We start from the raw sequence: 13,259 nt of genomic DNA on the forward strand, positions 1-13,259 counted from the left end.
CCATGAGAAGAAAAAAAAATAGAAAATTGCATGCTTTGGTCTGCATTCAGACTCTATAGTTCTTTTTTCTTGATGTGATGTCATTTTTCATAACAGTTTTTCAGAATTATCTTTGATCTTTCAACTGCTGAGAAGAACTATATGGCATAGTTGATCATCTCAACATATTGCTCTTAATATGTACACTGTTCTCTTGGTTCTGCTTATTTCACTCAGTATCAGATCATGCTTTTCTAAAATTCATTGTTCATGATTTCTTGCAGAACAATAAGCCATTTGATGAGTATTGCTTCCATTTACAATTTTTCCCACTTAAACAGAGCTGCTATAAATATTTTTGGGCAAATAGATCTTTTATTATCCTTTGGCTTAAGTTCCAAATTGCATTCCACAAAGATTGTATCAGTTCACACTAAAACCAAAAGCAACACTTTTATTTTCATGAGATGCTCTATATTTGTCAACTCATTTGATCTCATGAGACTTCTAAATAATTGGAACTATTATTATCCCTGTTTTTCAGATGAAGTAACTAATATGCAGAAATTTTAAATAACTTTACCAGGGTCACCTAGCTAGTACCTATTTAATGCTTAGGTTCACTTGACTCCATGATGCCATCTACCTAATCAGTATATGATTCTTAAAACAAACCCAGAGGATGAGTTATACAATTATAATTATGACCATCTTATAAATTAGAAAACTGAACCAAAGAGAGGAAAAGGGACTTGTCCAGGTCATACAATAAATACATAATCAAGGGCAGGTTTCTTTCAGAACCATCATTTTGTGCATTGTTCCCAAATTCTTTTGAATGTTTCTTGAGTACATTTAAGTATTTCAGAGATTGAAGATTTTTCCAAATTCACTCACTGAAACTCTGAATTTGAGTATGTAGACTATATATAAACACTAAAAATGCAGTAAAAATGAGTTTGTTGACTGTGGTATTAAGAGAATGTTCAAATAGTATTAAGCCAAGCCATTTACAACTCAGGTTTATTTTTAAAATATGTTTTTTTCTGATCACAGGAGAAGCTGAATGCTTAAAACACCATAATAGTTAATAGTTGAATTGTCATAAACGTCATAAATAATGAATTAATTAAAATGAGGCAAGACTTCTTTATCTAACAAGGTTGATTGAAGTTGCTTAACTTGATATTGGTTTTCTGATATGTGCATTGACTGAAAACAAATGCAGGTTTCAGATTAAAAGTACTGCTAATATAATTGAAGAGATCTTAGAAGAAGCATAATGAATCTGAGTTATCTTTCTATGTTCATTTCTCTAACAGCTTCCATAATCTGATGAGTTTTTCAGCAAAATGACTGAAAGATATATGGCAACATTTATACGAACTAGAGTGGGATTCTGGAAAGTACAGTGTTAATTATGACATTAATACTGAAACTACAATGTGTTCCATTACCCATCTGAACTAGTGTATTACTTTAAAAAGATAAAAATAAAAGTGATAAATTGAAATGTCATAAAGTTGAATATTGTAATGTCTATTTTGGAAAATTTAATAATCTCCAAACAGCAACACCAAAACCAATCTAGAGATTATAGACCTTTTTCTTTACTTTCTGAATTATTCTTAACCAAAACAATTGTGTTGTAAAACATGGTAAAGATTAACAACTAGTATTTTACAAAAAAAAAGCAAATATGTTAGAAACTGAAAGAATCTAATTATTTAAGATTTGAAAAAAGGACTTGAGGCAATCATTCTGTCATGCCCAGGAAACGGCTTCCTCCAAATGTAATGCTCCCAAACCAGAGGAGACTAAATATTGATCTACTACAAATTAGACATAATCTTCAAAATCTATGCTTACAGGCAACTCAGTGAACCAACTCTGAACTATGTTTATCTGCATAGCAATTAATTGGAAACAATACTTAACAAAACTTTACTAAGTGTAAAGTACTTAGATTAAGGGAAAAAAAGCAGAGAGACCTATAAAAATTCTCATTGTTTCTAGCTGCCTTTTAAGGTGTCCTATTTAAGTTTCTCAACTTTTATTTTACTTTTTACTTTGAGAAGAGAATTATCAGAACTTTTGTTTATTTTTTTAAATATTTTCCTCTTTTCTGTGCTTAGTTTTCTCGTAACTGGTTAGACTCAGGGAAGTGACTTGTCATGCTCTGATCCTAAATACATAATTTTATTAATGAAATATCTAATTCATATTATTACAGGAGAGAAGAAAACTTTCAACACTGAGACTCAACATGAGGCAATCCACAGTTATATAAAAAAACTGTCTCAATGAAGATCAGTTTTGAGGCAAAAAATGCTAAGCTTGTGAGGACAGGAAGATAATAAATAAGTAATCTATCTGTGAGAAACTGAGGCAATATTTGAAGATAAGGGAAAATAGTAGGAGAAATGTTAAATGAAATGTACTGAACTAATAAAAATGCTTACCTCTGAAGGAAAGTTGGACAGAAAAAAATGAAAATTGGAATATGAAGTGGAAAGTCAAAACCTAAAAGGAATATGGAAGGTATATTTGTGGTGAAGCATCACACCAATTTTGGAAGAATTCCAGTTCTTTCTGAGCTAACCATGGGTTATTCAAATTGGAATTTGATTCATAGAATGGCAAATTTTACCTTCTTTGAAAATACTACTATGTAGAATGAAGACTGTAGATAGGATTGGCTATGTTAAGAGGGAGGTTACAAATGGTTCTAATGAATTTTGTTTCAAAATATAATCATAGCTAAAGAAGGAATGTAATGTGATTGAAAATTATTTTAAAAAACCACCATCATTTGTACTACATGATGAAATATAATTTACTAATATTATTTTTGCTTTTACATTCTGAATTTTATGATGATGATGGTAATGATGCTGATGCATGGTCACATAGATTAGAGAAATATAGAAGAAAATACAAAAATCACAATTAAAATAATGAAATGGGAGTGATTCTACATGAGGTTCAATTATTTGGGTCTCTGGACTAAAATAAGATTTGAAAAAGAAGTATATTCCATCTTGGGAGAACAATAGCATGTCCAAAATCATGGGGACAGAAGGATCAAATGTCCATTATGAAGAATAATTAGGAGGATAAATTGACTGAACAATAAAATGTATGAATAATCATATTATGAAATAACCATGAAAAGATAAACTAGCTCCTGATTCTTAAGAGCAATATATGTCAACAAAGGAGTTTATATTTTAACTTCAAGGCAATTGGGAGTCAATTGTTTGAGCAATGCAAAGAGTTGTTTAGATCAATACTTTAATATGATCAAATTGTTGGCAGTGTGGATAATAGTTTGAAACAAAGAGGGACTTCAAATAGAGTAATTATTTAAATGGCTATTACACCAAAACAAAAAAAACCATATAAATACAACTATAAGCAAATAGCATTAATGAACACTGATGAAAAAAAATATTCAAAATCCTGTCAAACATACCAAAGAAATTTATCCATAAAACATTCCATTATTAACCAAGTGGGAATTGTTCAGTGATGCAAGATAACAGCATTGAGATGACAGTCACAATAGTTATTCATGTTAAAAACAAAATCATATTAATAACCCAAACTCTTAATAGAGAGAAAAAAACCTTTGACAATGTACAATATTATTTTGTATAAAAAGCACAATACATTTTTGTGTATAGAAGGATCATTTTAATAATATAAAAACAGCAATTTATAATTAAATCAAATATCATATGCAATGAGGATACATTAGTACCTTTTCCAATAAAGATGGAAATAGTATTTAATATATTTATAGAAATTCTAGCAATAAGGAGACAAGAAAACAACACTAAAGGCATACAGTTAATCAAAAAGGGTTCAAAACTTTTCTTTTTTGTTGATGATATGATTTACTTCAAATCAACAAAGAAGCTAAATGAGATAACTAACAGCTTTTGCAGATTTGTAGGGTATAATACAAATCTTCCAATACAAAAATAAAATAAAATAAAAAATTAGTAGAAACGAAACTCTTATTCTCAAAATTTACATAAAATATCAAAGGGTGAACATATATTTGCACAAAAAGACTCATGCAGATCCAATTACAATGTGCTCCTTGAAGAACTAAAAAACAAACTAAATCACTGGAGAAATACTCAATGTTCCTTACAATATTTAGGAAAAAAATCTGACAATACTACAAAAATTAAGTTATACTTTTAATGTCTTTACCAAAACCATTAAAAAGAGACCACATCACAGAATTTGATGAAATGATACCAGAGGGGAGTATAGGTTAAAAAGAGCTATAACATCAAAGGAATTAAGAAAAAAGTAGGACAGATTTGCAGTAGTACTTCCAGAACTCAAACTACATAATAAAGTATCAGTCATCAAATCCATCTGTTATTGTTTAAAGAATAGAAAGATTATATCAAGACACTAAACAATGGAGATTTAAAAACAGTCAAACTCAATAACCCTCTGATAGAATAGAAAATACAAGTTTCTGGTGGCATGGGGAGGGGGCTTTTAACTGATAAAAACTTTTGGAAAACTAACAAGCAGTCTCTCAAAATAAGACATAGACCAGCACCTCATATGATACTCCATAATACCTTTCCAAATTAATATACAACCATAATATTAAAGATCACACTATAAAAATAGAAGAGAAAAATGTTTTGTATACAAGTATATATATATATATATATATTTACTACTTACAACTATGACATGTAGATGTATTCTTGAACAAGAGAGAATAGAAATAACCAATGATAAAAGAGAAAACTGATTATTTGAAGTTGCAAAGTGTCTCTCTGTGATCAGATATTGCACTTAAAATTTGAAGGAAAGTGGACAAATCAGGAAAATGATTTCAAATTTCTGATAGGCTTTATTACAGACATACATATGTGCATGTGTTTATATGTATACATGCATCATCTACAACTATATCAAGATATAAACAAAGTTTATATAATCTTTATGTAACTTACATTAAAAGATATATGAAATCCAAATATATCTACAATAAATATAGAAAAACTAATTGTCATTCCCCAAAAAATAAAGGGTCAGAGGATATGAACAAATAATTTCCCCCAAAACAGCAAAGTCTTCAAAGTCACATGTAATAATACTGTAAATTATAAATAATAAAATGAATACAAATAAAGATAGCAATCAGCTTTCACTTTACAACCTTCAGATTGATAAAATTACAACAAAAATGCCAATATTCTTTGTCAGAAGGTTGTGGAAGTATAGTGATATAAAACAATGATGATATAACTAGGAAATCATGAAAACATTTTGAAAAGAATATTTGAAATTATACAAATAAAATTATTAATATTTCCATACTCTTTGAAGAAAATACTCTATTAGCAGGCAAGTGATTGATAAGAAGAAAGTCTATATATGCTTAAAATATTTATGCCAAAACTGTTTTGTGATCTGTAAGAATTTAAAACGATTTAGCTTCCTACCTTTATGCAAATGACTAAAAATTACATAGGGCATAAATATAATGGAAAATTTTGCACTGCAAGAAATATTATATGTGATATATTTGGAGAAGTATAGAAAAATCTCTATGAATTTATAGAGAATGGAGTAATCATTATCATGAAAATGATATACACAATTTTGTATATTTTTTTAAGGCGAGGCCATGGGGTTAAGTTACTTGCCCAAGTAAATGGCTATGTAAGTATTGTCTGAGGCAGGATTTGAATTCATGTTCTCCTGACTCCAGGTTTGGAGCTTCATCCACTGCATCACCTAGATGTACCAATACAGAGTAATTTTAATGAGGGTAAATGAAAAAATAGCTATAGACCAAAAATTCAAAAATATTTGAAATAAAACTCTGAAAATCAAGAATCATTTGAATGTTAATATATAAAAAGTTATGATATGATATATGATATGATATGAAAAAATATTCCAAATCCATCACTGTAGGTGAAAGGTCAAAAGGTTATGTGAAGTACATGATTTGGGTCTCTTTCATTATGTCTTTTAAGTTTTAATAACTATTTTTTCCCATGAGAAAAGTACTATTTGTCATAGGATGACAAATCCAGGAAAGGTTATAGAGGAGAAAATGATAATTATTGTGATATAAGAACAATAAAATATAACTAAAACCTTATTTTAAAAATCATAACAGAGCAAGTGAGAATTTGCATAAGTTAGTGTAATTCACTCCATTCTTCAAGAATGATTCTAAAGTCAAATTCTGGGGGGGGCGGTGATATTGGTTCTATAGGATCATAACAGACCCGAATAAAAAGGGACTATAGAGTTCAACTAGTCTAAAATCTTCATTTTATAGATTTGCAACCATCAATGGTCTGGTATGTATTTAACAATTTTCCAGGAAAATCTTTCCAGGAAATAATTTAAGTAACAAGTACTTTTAAATTTGATTTTTTTATATTGAAATTTTCTATTAACAGTTTTCAATGTCTATAAATTCATAGAAAAACAAATCTAGGGCTCATTTGAAACATTTGCCAATTCTCCATGTATAGATATGCACTCTGATAATTTAAAAGTCAGCTCTCCTAAAATGACACTCAGCATACCCCTATGTAAACGACCTTGAAGGTAAGAGAAGTTGCTCAGTGTCAAACTGCTCATGTAAATAGCAGAATGAAGACAAGAGCTCACAGGTCCCCAGTATCCATTCCAGTAGTCTTTCACATGACATCTTCCTACCTCTCTACTTTTCGGTACAGACATAAATTCCTCTTCAAATAAGGTTCCGCCCAAAATATTCTCATTAATGAAATAAGAATGAAATGAGCAATCAGGACTAAAAATCAAGATCTTTTAAGTGTAAGATCAAGAAAGATGTCATTACATTTGTCCTAAATAAGTAGGATTATGTTGTAAAATAGGGTTAAGCTTTTTGTTTCTCAATGTTTGCTTTCACAGCTACATATTTTCACATAAATTTAGGGCTCAGAGGGGATTGTGTAAGGATTAGATGCCTATCCTAGCTGGGGCATTTTGGTCACCTCCACAGGAATTACAGCAAAGTATAAATACAAAAACTTCAACTAGTCATTATCTGAAAAGAAATATTAACCAGAATGTCTCTGATGATTTCAAAATGACCACCACTCTCAAATACAGGCTTCTAGACTCATAGCCTTTTCAATGTTTGGATTACTTTCCTATCATCTGTGACTAACAACAAAAATTAGTGTGTAGCTTTTTCCACCAACTTACCAAATTAATGTCCATTTAATTTTCACACAGTCAAATCAAAATCAAATATAGGCTAATTTAATTCATAGCTGGAGCTTAGTGATACAACTATAAATCTGTGCAATAAGTAGTCCTATAATTTGTGTCACTTTTCCCATCCTTTATAAGAGTTAAAGGGGGGTGGCTAGGTGGCGTAGTGGATAAAGTACAGGCCTTGGAGTCAGGAGTACCTGGGTTCAAATCTGGTCTCAGACACTTAATAATTACTTAGCCTTGGGCAAGCCACTTAACCCCATTTGCCTTGCAAAAACCTTAAAAAAAAACCCAAAATATAAGAGTTAAGGGATGATTGAAGAAAGATCATAAGATATTGACCATGAGAGTCAATAAACTGCTACCAAAGACAAAAACATTAAAGTTCAAGTCATCTGGAAAAATAAAATTAAATTCTACAAACTAAAAAAATAAATATGAAATCATTTGCAAATCTGTATCATAGTTATTGTGATCCAAATATTTTTTAAATATTTTATTTGTTTTCCAACTATAAACACTGGCAATTTTTGTCAATTCGCTTTGTGCAAGATTTTGAGTTTTTTTCTCCCTCCCTCCTTTTCTTCCCCCCTCCCACTATGAGAAAACAATCTGATATAGATTCTACATTTATAACCACACTAAAAATACATACATATTGATCGGGTTGTAAGAGGAGAAACAGATTCAAACAGAAGAAAACATAGGATAGAAAAAAAATGACATAATATATAAGCCAACTTGTAAAATTGAAGATAATAAACTTTGATCTAGGTTTAAACTCCACAGTTCCTTCTCTGGAAATGGATAGTATTTTTCATCACACTTTTTGAATTGTCTTTGTTTATTGTACTGCTGAAACGAGCGAGTCCAATTAAGGTTGATCATCATACCCATGTTGCTCTTATGGTATACAATGTTCTTCTGCTTCTGCTCATTTCACTCAGCACAAATTCATGCAAGTTTTTGCAGGTTTTTCTGGAATCCCTCCCCTCATGATGTTTTATAGAACACTAGTGTTCTATCACATACATTTACCACAATGTGTTCAGCCAATTCCCCAATTGATGGGCATTCTCTCAATTTCTAATTGTTTGCCACTACAAAAAGAGATGCTATGAATATTGTTGTAAAGGTGGGAATCTTTTTCCATTTTTCATGATTTCATCAGGATACACACATAGTAGTAGATCAAAGGGTTTGCACACTTTTATTACCTTTTGGGCATAGTTCCAACTTGCTCTCCAGAAAGGTTAAATCAGTTCACAATTTCAACATTAGTGTTCCAGTTTTCTCACATCCCCTCCAACATTGATCATTTTCCTTTTTAGTCATGCTGGCCTAATTATAGTGAGTCAGTTAAAGTACATAATGAATGAAAAAATTCTAAGATTGGTGAATAAATGTCAGGAAACTGATGAGTTGAAGAGTATGGTATGCTAATGCCTAGACTTGAAATTAAATACAAAAAAAATCAGTCAGTTAAGAGTCATAGAATATTATAGAATAATGGAACTGGCAGAGACCTTAGAGATAAACTTGTACAAATCCCTCATTTTACATAAGAGGAAATTAAAGTCAATAAAGGTTATTTTATTTGTCTAATATCACAAGTTAATAACATGTTTAGGAATAAAACATAGGTCTTATTCCTTCTCTTTTTGTGTAAACAACTGCTTTGACTACTGATTATTAAACAAGTTGAGTAAATATACTTCTATTTTTTTGTTTTGTATATGAAAGTCCAAGCAAGGATTTCTTGCCGTTTAACATTATGTAGATAAAATGCATCTGTTGATTGATTATTTTACTTTAATTCCAAACTCATTCTTTGTAATTTGTTGCAGCTGATCTGCACCTAAATTTCTCTCAGTTACCCTTTGGAACAATTCCAATTTTTACTTTCCAGAGGCTCCTATATGACTATCACCAAAGAAAGAATGATGTTGGTTTAAAAAAAAAGTACTTTTGTTTTAAAAATTAACATAAGCTAAATTAGGGCAGGAAATGTCAATAGTGGCAAAAACTGAATCCTTGTGGCTTATTTTTGATAAAAATTATAATTAAGTTTTTTATAACAGCTCAAAAATGAAAGATGAATAGTGTTTGAATTCAAAGCTATTTTGTCAGCACTTTTCCCTGACTTTGTTAAAAAGAACTCATTACAAGATTCATTCTGGAGTCACCCTTCCTCCAGAGGCTTATTGTACTCAATTTAATTTTGCTTGAACTTTACCATGTCCTTCTAATTTGTCTTTTGAGTACTCAAGGAACTATATAGAATACTATGGCATGTAAGAGATAAACTAAAAGTCTAGCTTTTATTACTGATTCACTATGATAATCAGATTACCTTTCTGTATACCAGTTTTCCTATAGCAAAACAAAGATAAAATTGCATTCTCCTCTAAACTTCTCTAAACAAGGAGAATAAATGAAATAGTCTTTAAGATTCAAACTTGATGGTACAATGGTGATTTTCATTGTAATTGTTTTAAACAATCTCTTTTAACTATAATTTACAAATACTTCTGCATTTTAAAAAGGCTTCTGCATTTAAAGGTTTGGATTAAATCTATTTTTGAGAATTATTATATATCATCAGTAATTATAATTGCCTTGCATATAAGCCTTCATTAATTAGTAGAATTTCAATTCATTCAAATTTTTCAAATCTAAAAAAAGAAAATAGATACTTCCTACATTAGCCAAGTCTAATGAATAGCTAATCTCTGAAATTTGCCTGCTTCCTTCCACCAATACATATGTAACTATCTACTGAGTTACAGATAGAATCACTCATAAATATTAGTCAGGTAATAGTAGATTGCTACCTTGCTTCTTAAACAAACTTCTACATATTTTGGCATCTTATATTTGCAATCTTGGACTGATTCAATTTATCTTTCATAATGAAATAAATCCTTGTAAATCCTTTGGCAAAAGGAAAACTTGTCTGTGAAATAGCAATTCCATTTGAAGAAAGTTGATGACAGTAGAATTCCTACAATGAATGAAATTCTATTTGCAGACATTGCAGTGAAACTCTTTGGTAGCAATTTAAAGAAGTTGCTTTTCTGTTTGTTTATTTTCTACTTTTAAGAGAATGGAAAAGAATGTACAACATGGAAAATTAATTCATATAAATAATTGGTTCCTGTGACAGAGCTCTTAAAGGCAATACAAGCTAGGACTTAACAATAAACCAAGAATGCACATTTTATTGCATATGTTTTCTATATTGGGTAAATTTTTATGGTTCAAATATTTTAATATATATAGATATATATATATAGATATAGATATATATAGCTATATTTATTTAATAGTTAAACATTACTTAATGAAAAAGCATATTTAATTGATAATATCATTCATTTGTTTAAAAGCATTTATTTTATATTAAAATCATATTTTCCAGAAGTAAATTCACAGATATCATGAAAATGGACAATTTTAGCTATACGGATATTGAATAGGTTACATGATAGAGAGCTCTGCATCATTAAAATCTTTAAGTAGAGGCTAAGTGACGTTTGTCCTGATTGATCTCATGAGGATAAGGAGCTATTGCAAAGTTACAAATGATATTTTATTTCTTGAGGTCCCTTCAGAAACTCCCCTTTCATTTGTTACCCCATTCTTCTGTATTGAAACTGTCCTAGTAAGTTCCTTTATATTTCTTGCCTTTACATAGGTATTTAATTCTTTCTTTTCTTATCCTTTGGTGAAGCAGTAAAAAATAAAAGCCCCATTGTTCCCTTCCTCTCCAAATGATTTAGTTAACTACTTTTGAAAATCTCAACTTTCTATATTGGTTTCTAAAAAAAAGAGAATTTTACTCATTTATATAATTATTTAACTTCTTATTAAAATTAGTCACCTATTTTGATTATTTACTCAATATAATTTATTCTGTCATTAGTCTCTCTGTTCCCCACTGAATAAAAATGTGTAAGGGATATATTTTTTGGTTCCTAATTGATTTCAAAGTGCCTTTTCTTGTAGATTTTGGGTCCCTGCAGTGATTTTTTTTTTCCTATTGTGACTCATATAGAAAAGGTAGCTTTTTCTGGACAAAGAAAGGATATTACCCATGATAAACAATTTCCTTTGTCCCCTTATTCTTAGATTCCTGAGTTCTTCTCCCTTATCTAGAATCTATTTTGCTTTCACTTATCAACTTATTCTCTCTTGGTTAATTTGCTTATACTCAGTAACTTTATCTGAGTTTTCTTTCCCATTTTGGTTATTTCATTTCTCCTTTAGGTTTCCCTGTTGTTCTTGTCTGGAGCCCTTTCCATAGTTGAATATAAATGCTGTGTTATACCCTTCCCACACTGGATATTTTGGTGATCAGAAGTGGTCCTATATTGATGCTGGCTTTTACTTTCAGGTTTGGTAGAGAGCACATAGATCCGCACTTGCCCATGTGTCATGCTCTAGTTAGCTCCATTTTTTTTTTAAATTCTGACTCTGTTGATAGAGATACTGATATTTCTCTCTCCTAATGATTAAATAAATTTTGTGTTTTGATCTTTGAGGCATTAGTAAGAGAATACTTTAGGTTTAGGATATAAAGACAAATTCTGACATAAAAAAGTGGGTCCCATTACATAACCTTGCAGAAAAAAAAGGTGCGCTTTGGGAGAAGATTATTAAGTCAGTTTGCGGGGGATAAGAATGTTAACTGAGTTTTCTTCAATTATAGGCTTTTATATCTTATTCCATATAAGCAGCTATAACTGTTTTTTTCTTTTGCATAATGCATATTTTAGAAAAAATTGTGAAGTTGGAAGAGAGAGAAAAATGTGCAATTCCCTATTTTGTTGGTTATGTGACCTGGAAGACTAATGATCTCTAGTATTATTCTGCTTGTTTTTAACTACTCTCCCTTTCATTTTTTTAAATGATATTTTATTTTATATTTTCCATTTACATGTTATGAACATTTTCCAACATTTCTCTATATACATATCCATATATTTGGCTTACATAATTTTCTTCCACCATCCCTTCCCACTCTCCCTCCCCTCATCAGTGAACAGTCAGGTGAAATTTGTACATTCCATATTTCCCCATGCATAAGACAAAACATTTCTTTAAAATTTGGGGGTCCAAAAACTGGGATAGTCTTTCTACAGTGGTTGTAGATTTTTTTACTTGCATTTCCCACTTTTTTGCACTTGTTGTGTTTGGTTCATTGTTTTGCATTTGCTATCTCCATTTTAGGTCACTTTTGGCCATGTTCTGCCCAAAATTGACTCAGAAAAGACTTTCATATAGTACTGAATTCAAATTCAAAGTGATCTAGTTGCAAAAGTGAATGGAAAGTGTGCTGCTGAACATCAATTTGGACCTACTCCAACTGAGAAAACAATCTGAGACTGGCTACAGGAAGAAGAAACCCTCCTGAAAACACCACAGCAGAAGCAGGTCATGAGAGAAAGGTGAGCCAGTGAAATGGCCTGAGTTAGAGGGGTTATTAAGGAGATGGATAGAAGAGCAAAGGGCCAGTGAAATTCTGGTGTCCACAAAGATGGTTCAACAAGAACCCAGAAGAGTGACTGATGAAAAAGAAGTTGCTGATTTCAAAGGAGGTTACAACTGGTGCTTCAGGTTTATGAAATGGAATGAACTAAGTAAGCATGTGTCCATGCATTAGATTGCCCAGGGAGTGCTTGTGGTCAACCGCCAACCAGAGAATTAGCATGAGAGCAGTCAGAGCCCCCAAATGACTGACTAGTCATTTGTCATCAAGCACAGATGAGGATGAGCTAGTGCATGGGAGTTTTGACAGTGAGGAGTATGAATTTTATGATTAATAAAACTTGAGTTCAATAACTTTGTGTTATATTTTTTTTTTCAAATTTTGGACCCAAAATTAAAGTACATCATATACATGGGGAAATATCACACACATTTGTGTTTAGCATATTTATGGATTAAAATTTTCCAAATGAGGTATTAGGATTAAGGGGAAAAGAAAGAAAGAAAACTATGAGATTATAATGAAAAACATAAGAGAA

Source organism: Macrotis lagotis, chromosome 1 (assembly GCF_037893015.1).
Source record: "Macrotis lagotis isolate mMagLag1 chromosome 1, bilby.v1.9.chrom.fasta, whole genome shotgun sequence".
Classification (NCBI taxonomy): Eukaryota; Metazoa; Chordata; class Mammalia; order Peramelemorphia; family Peramelidae; genus Macrotis; species Macrotis lagotis.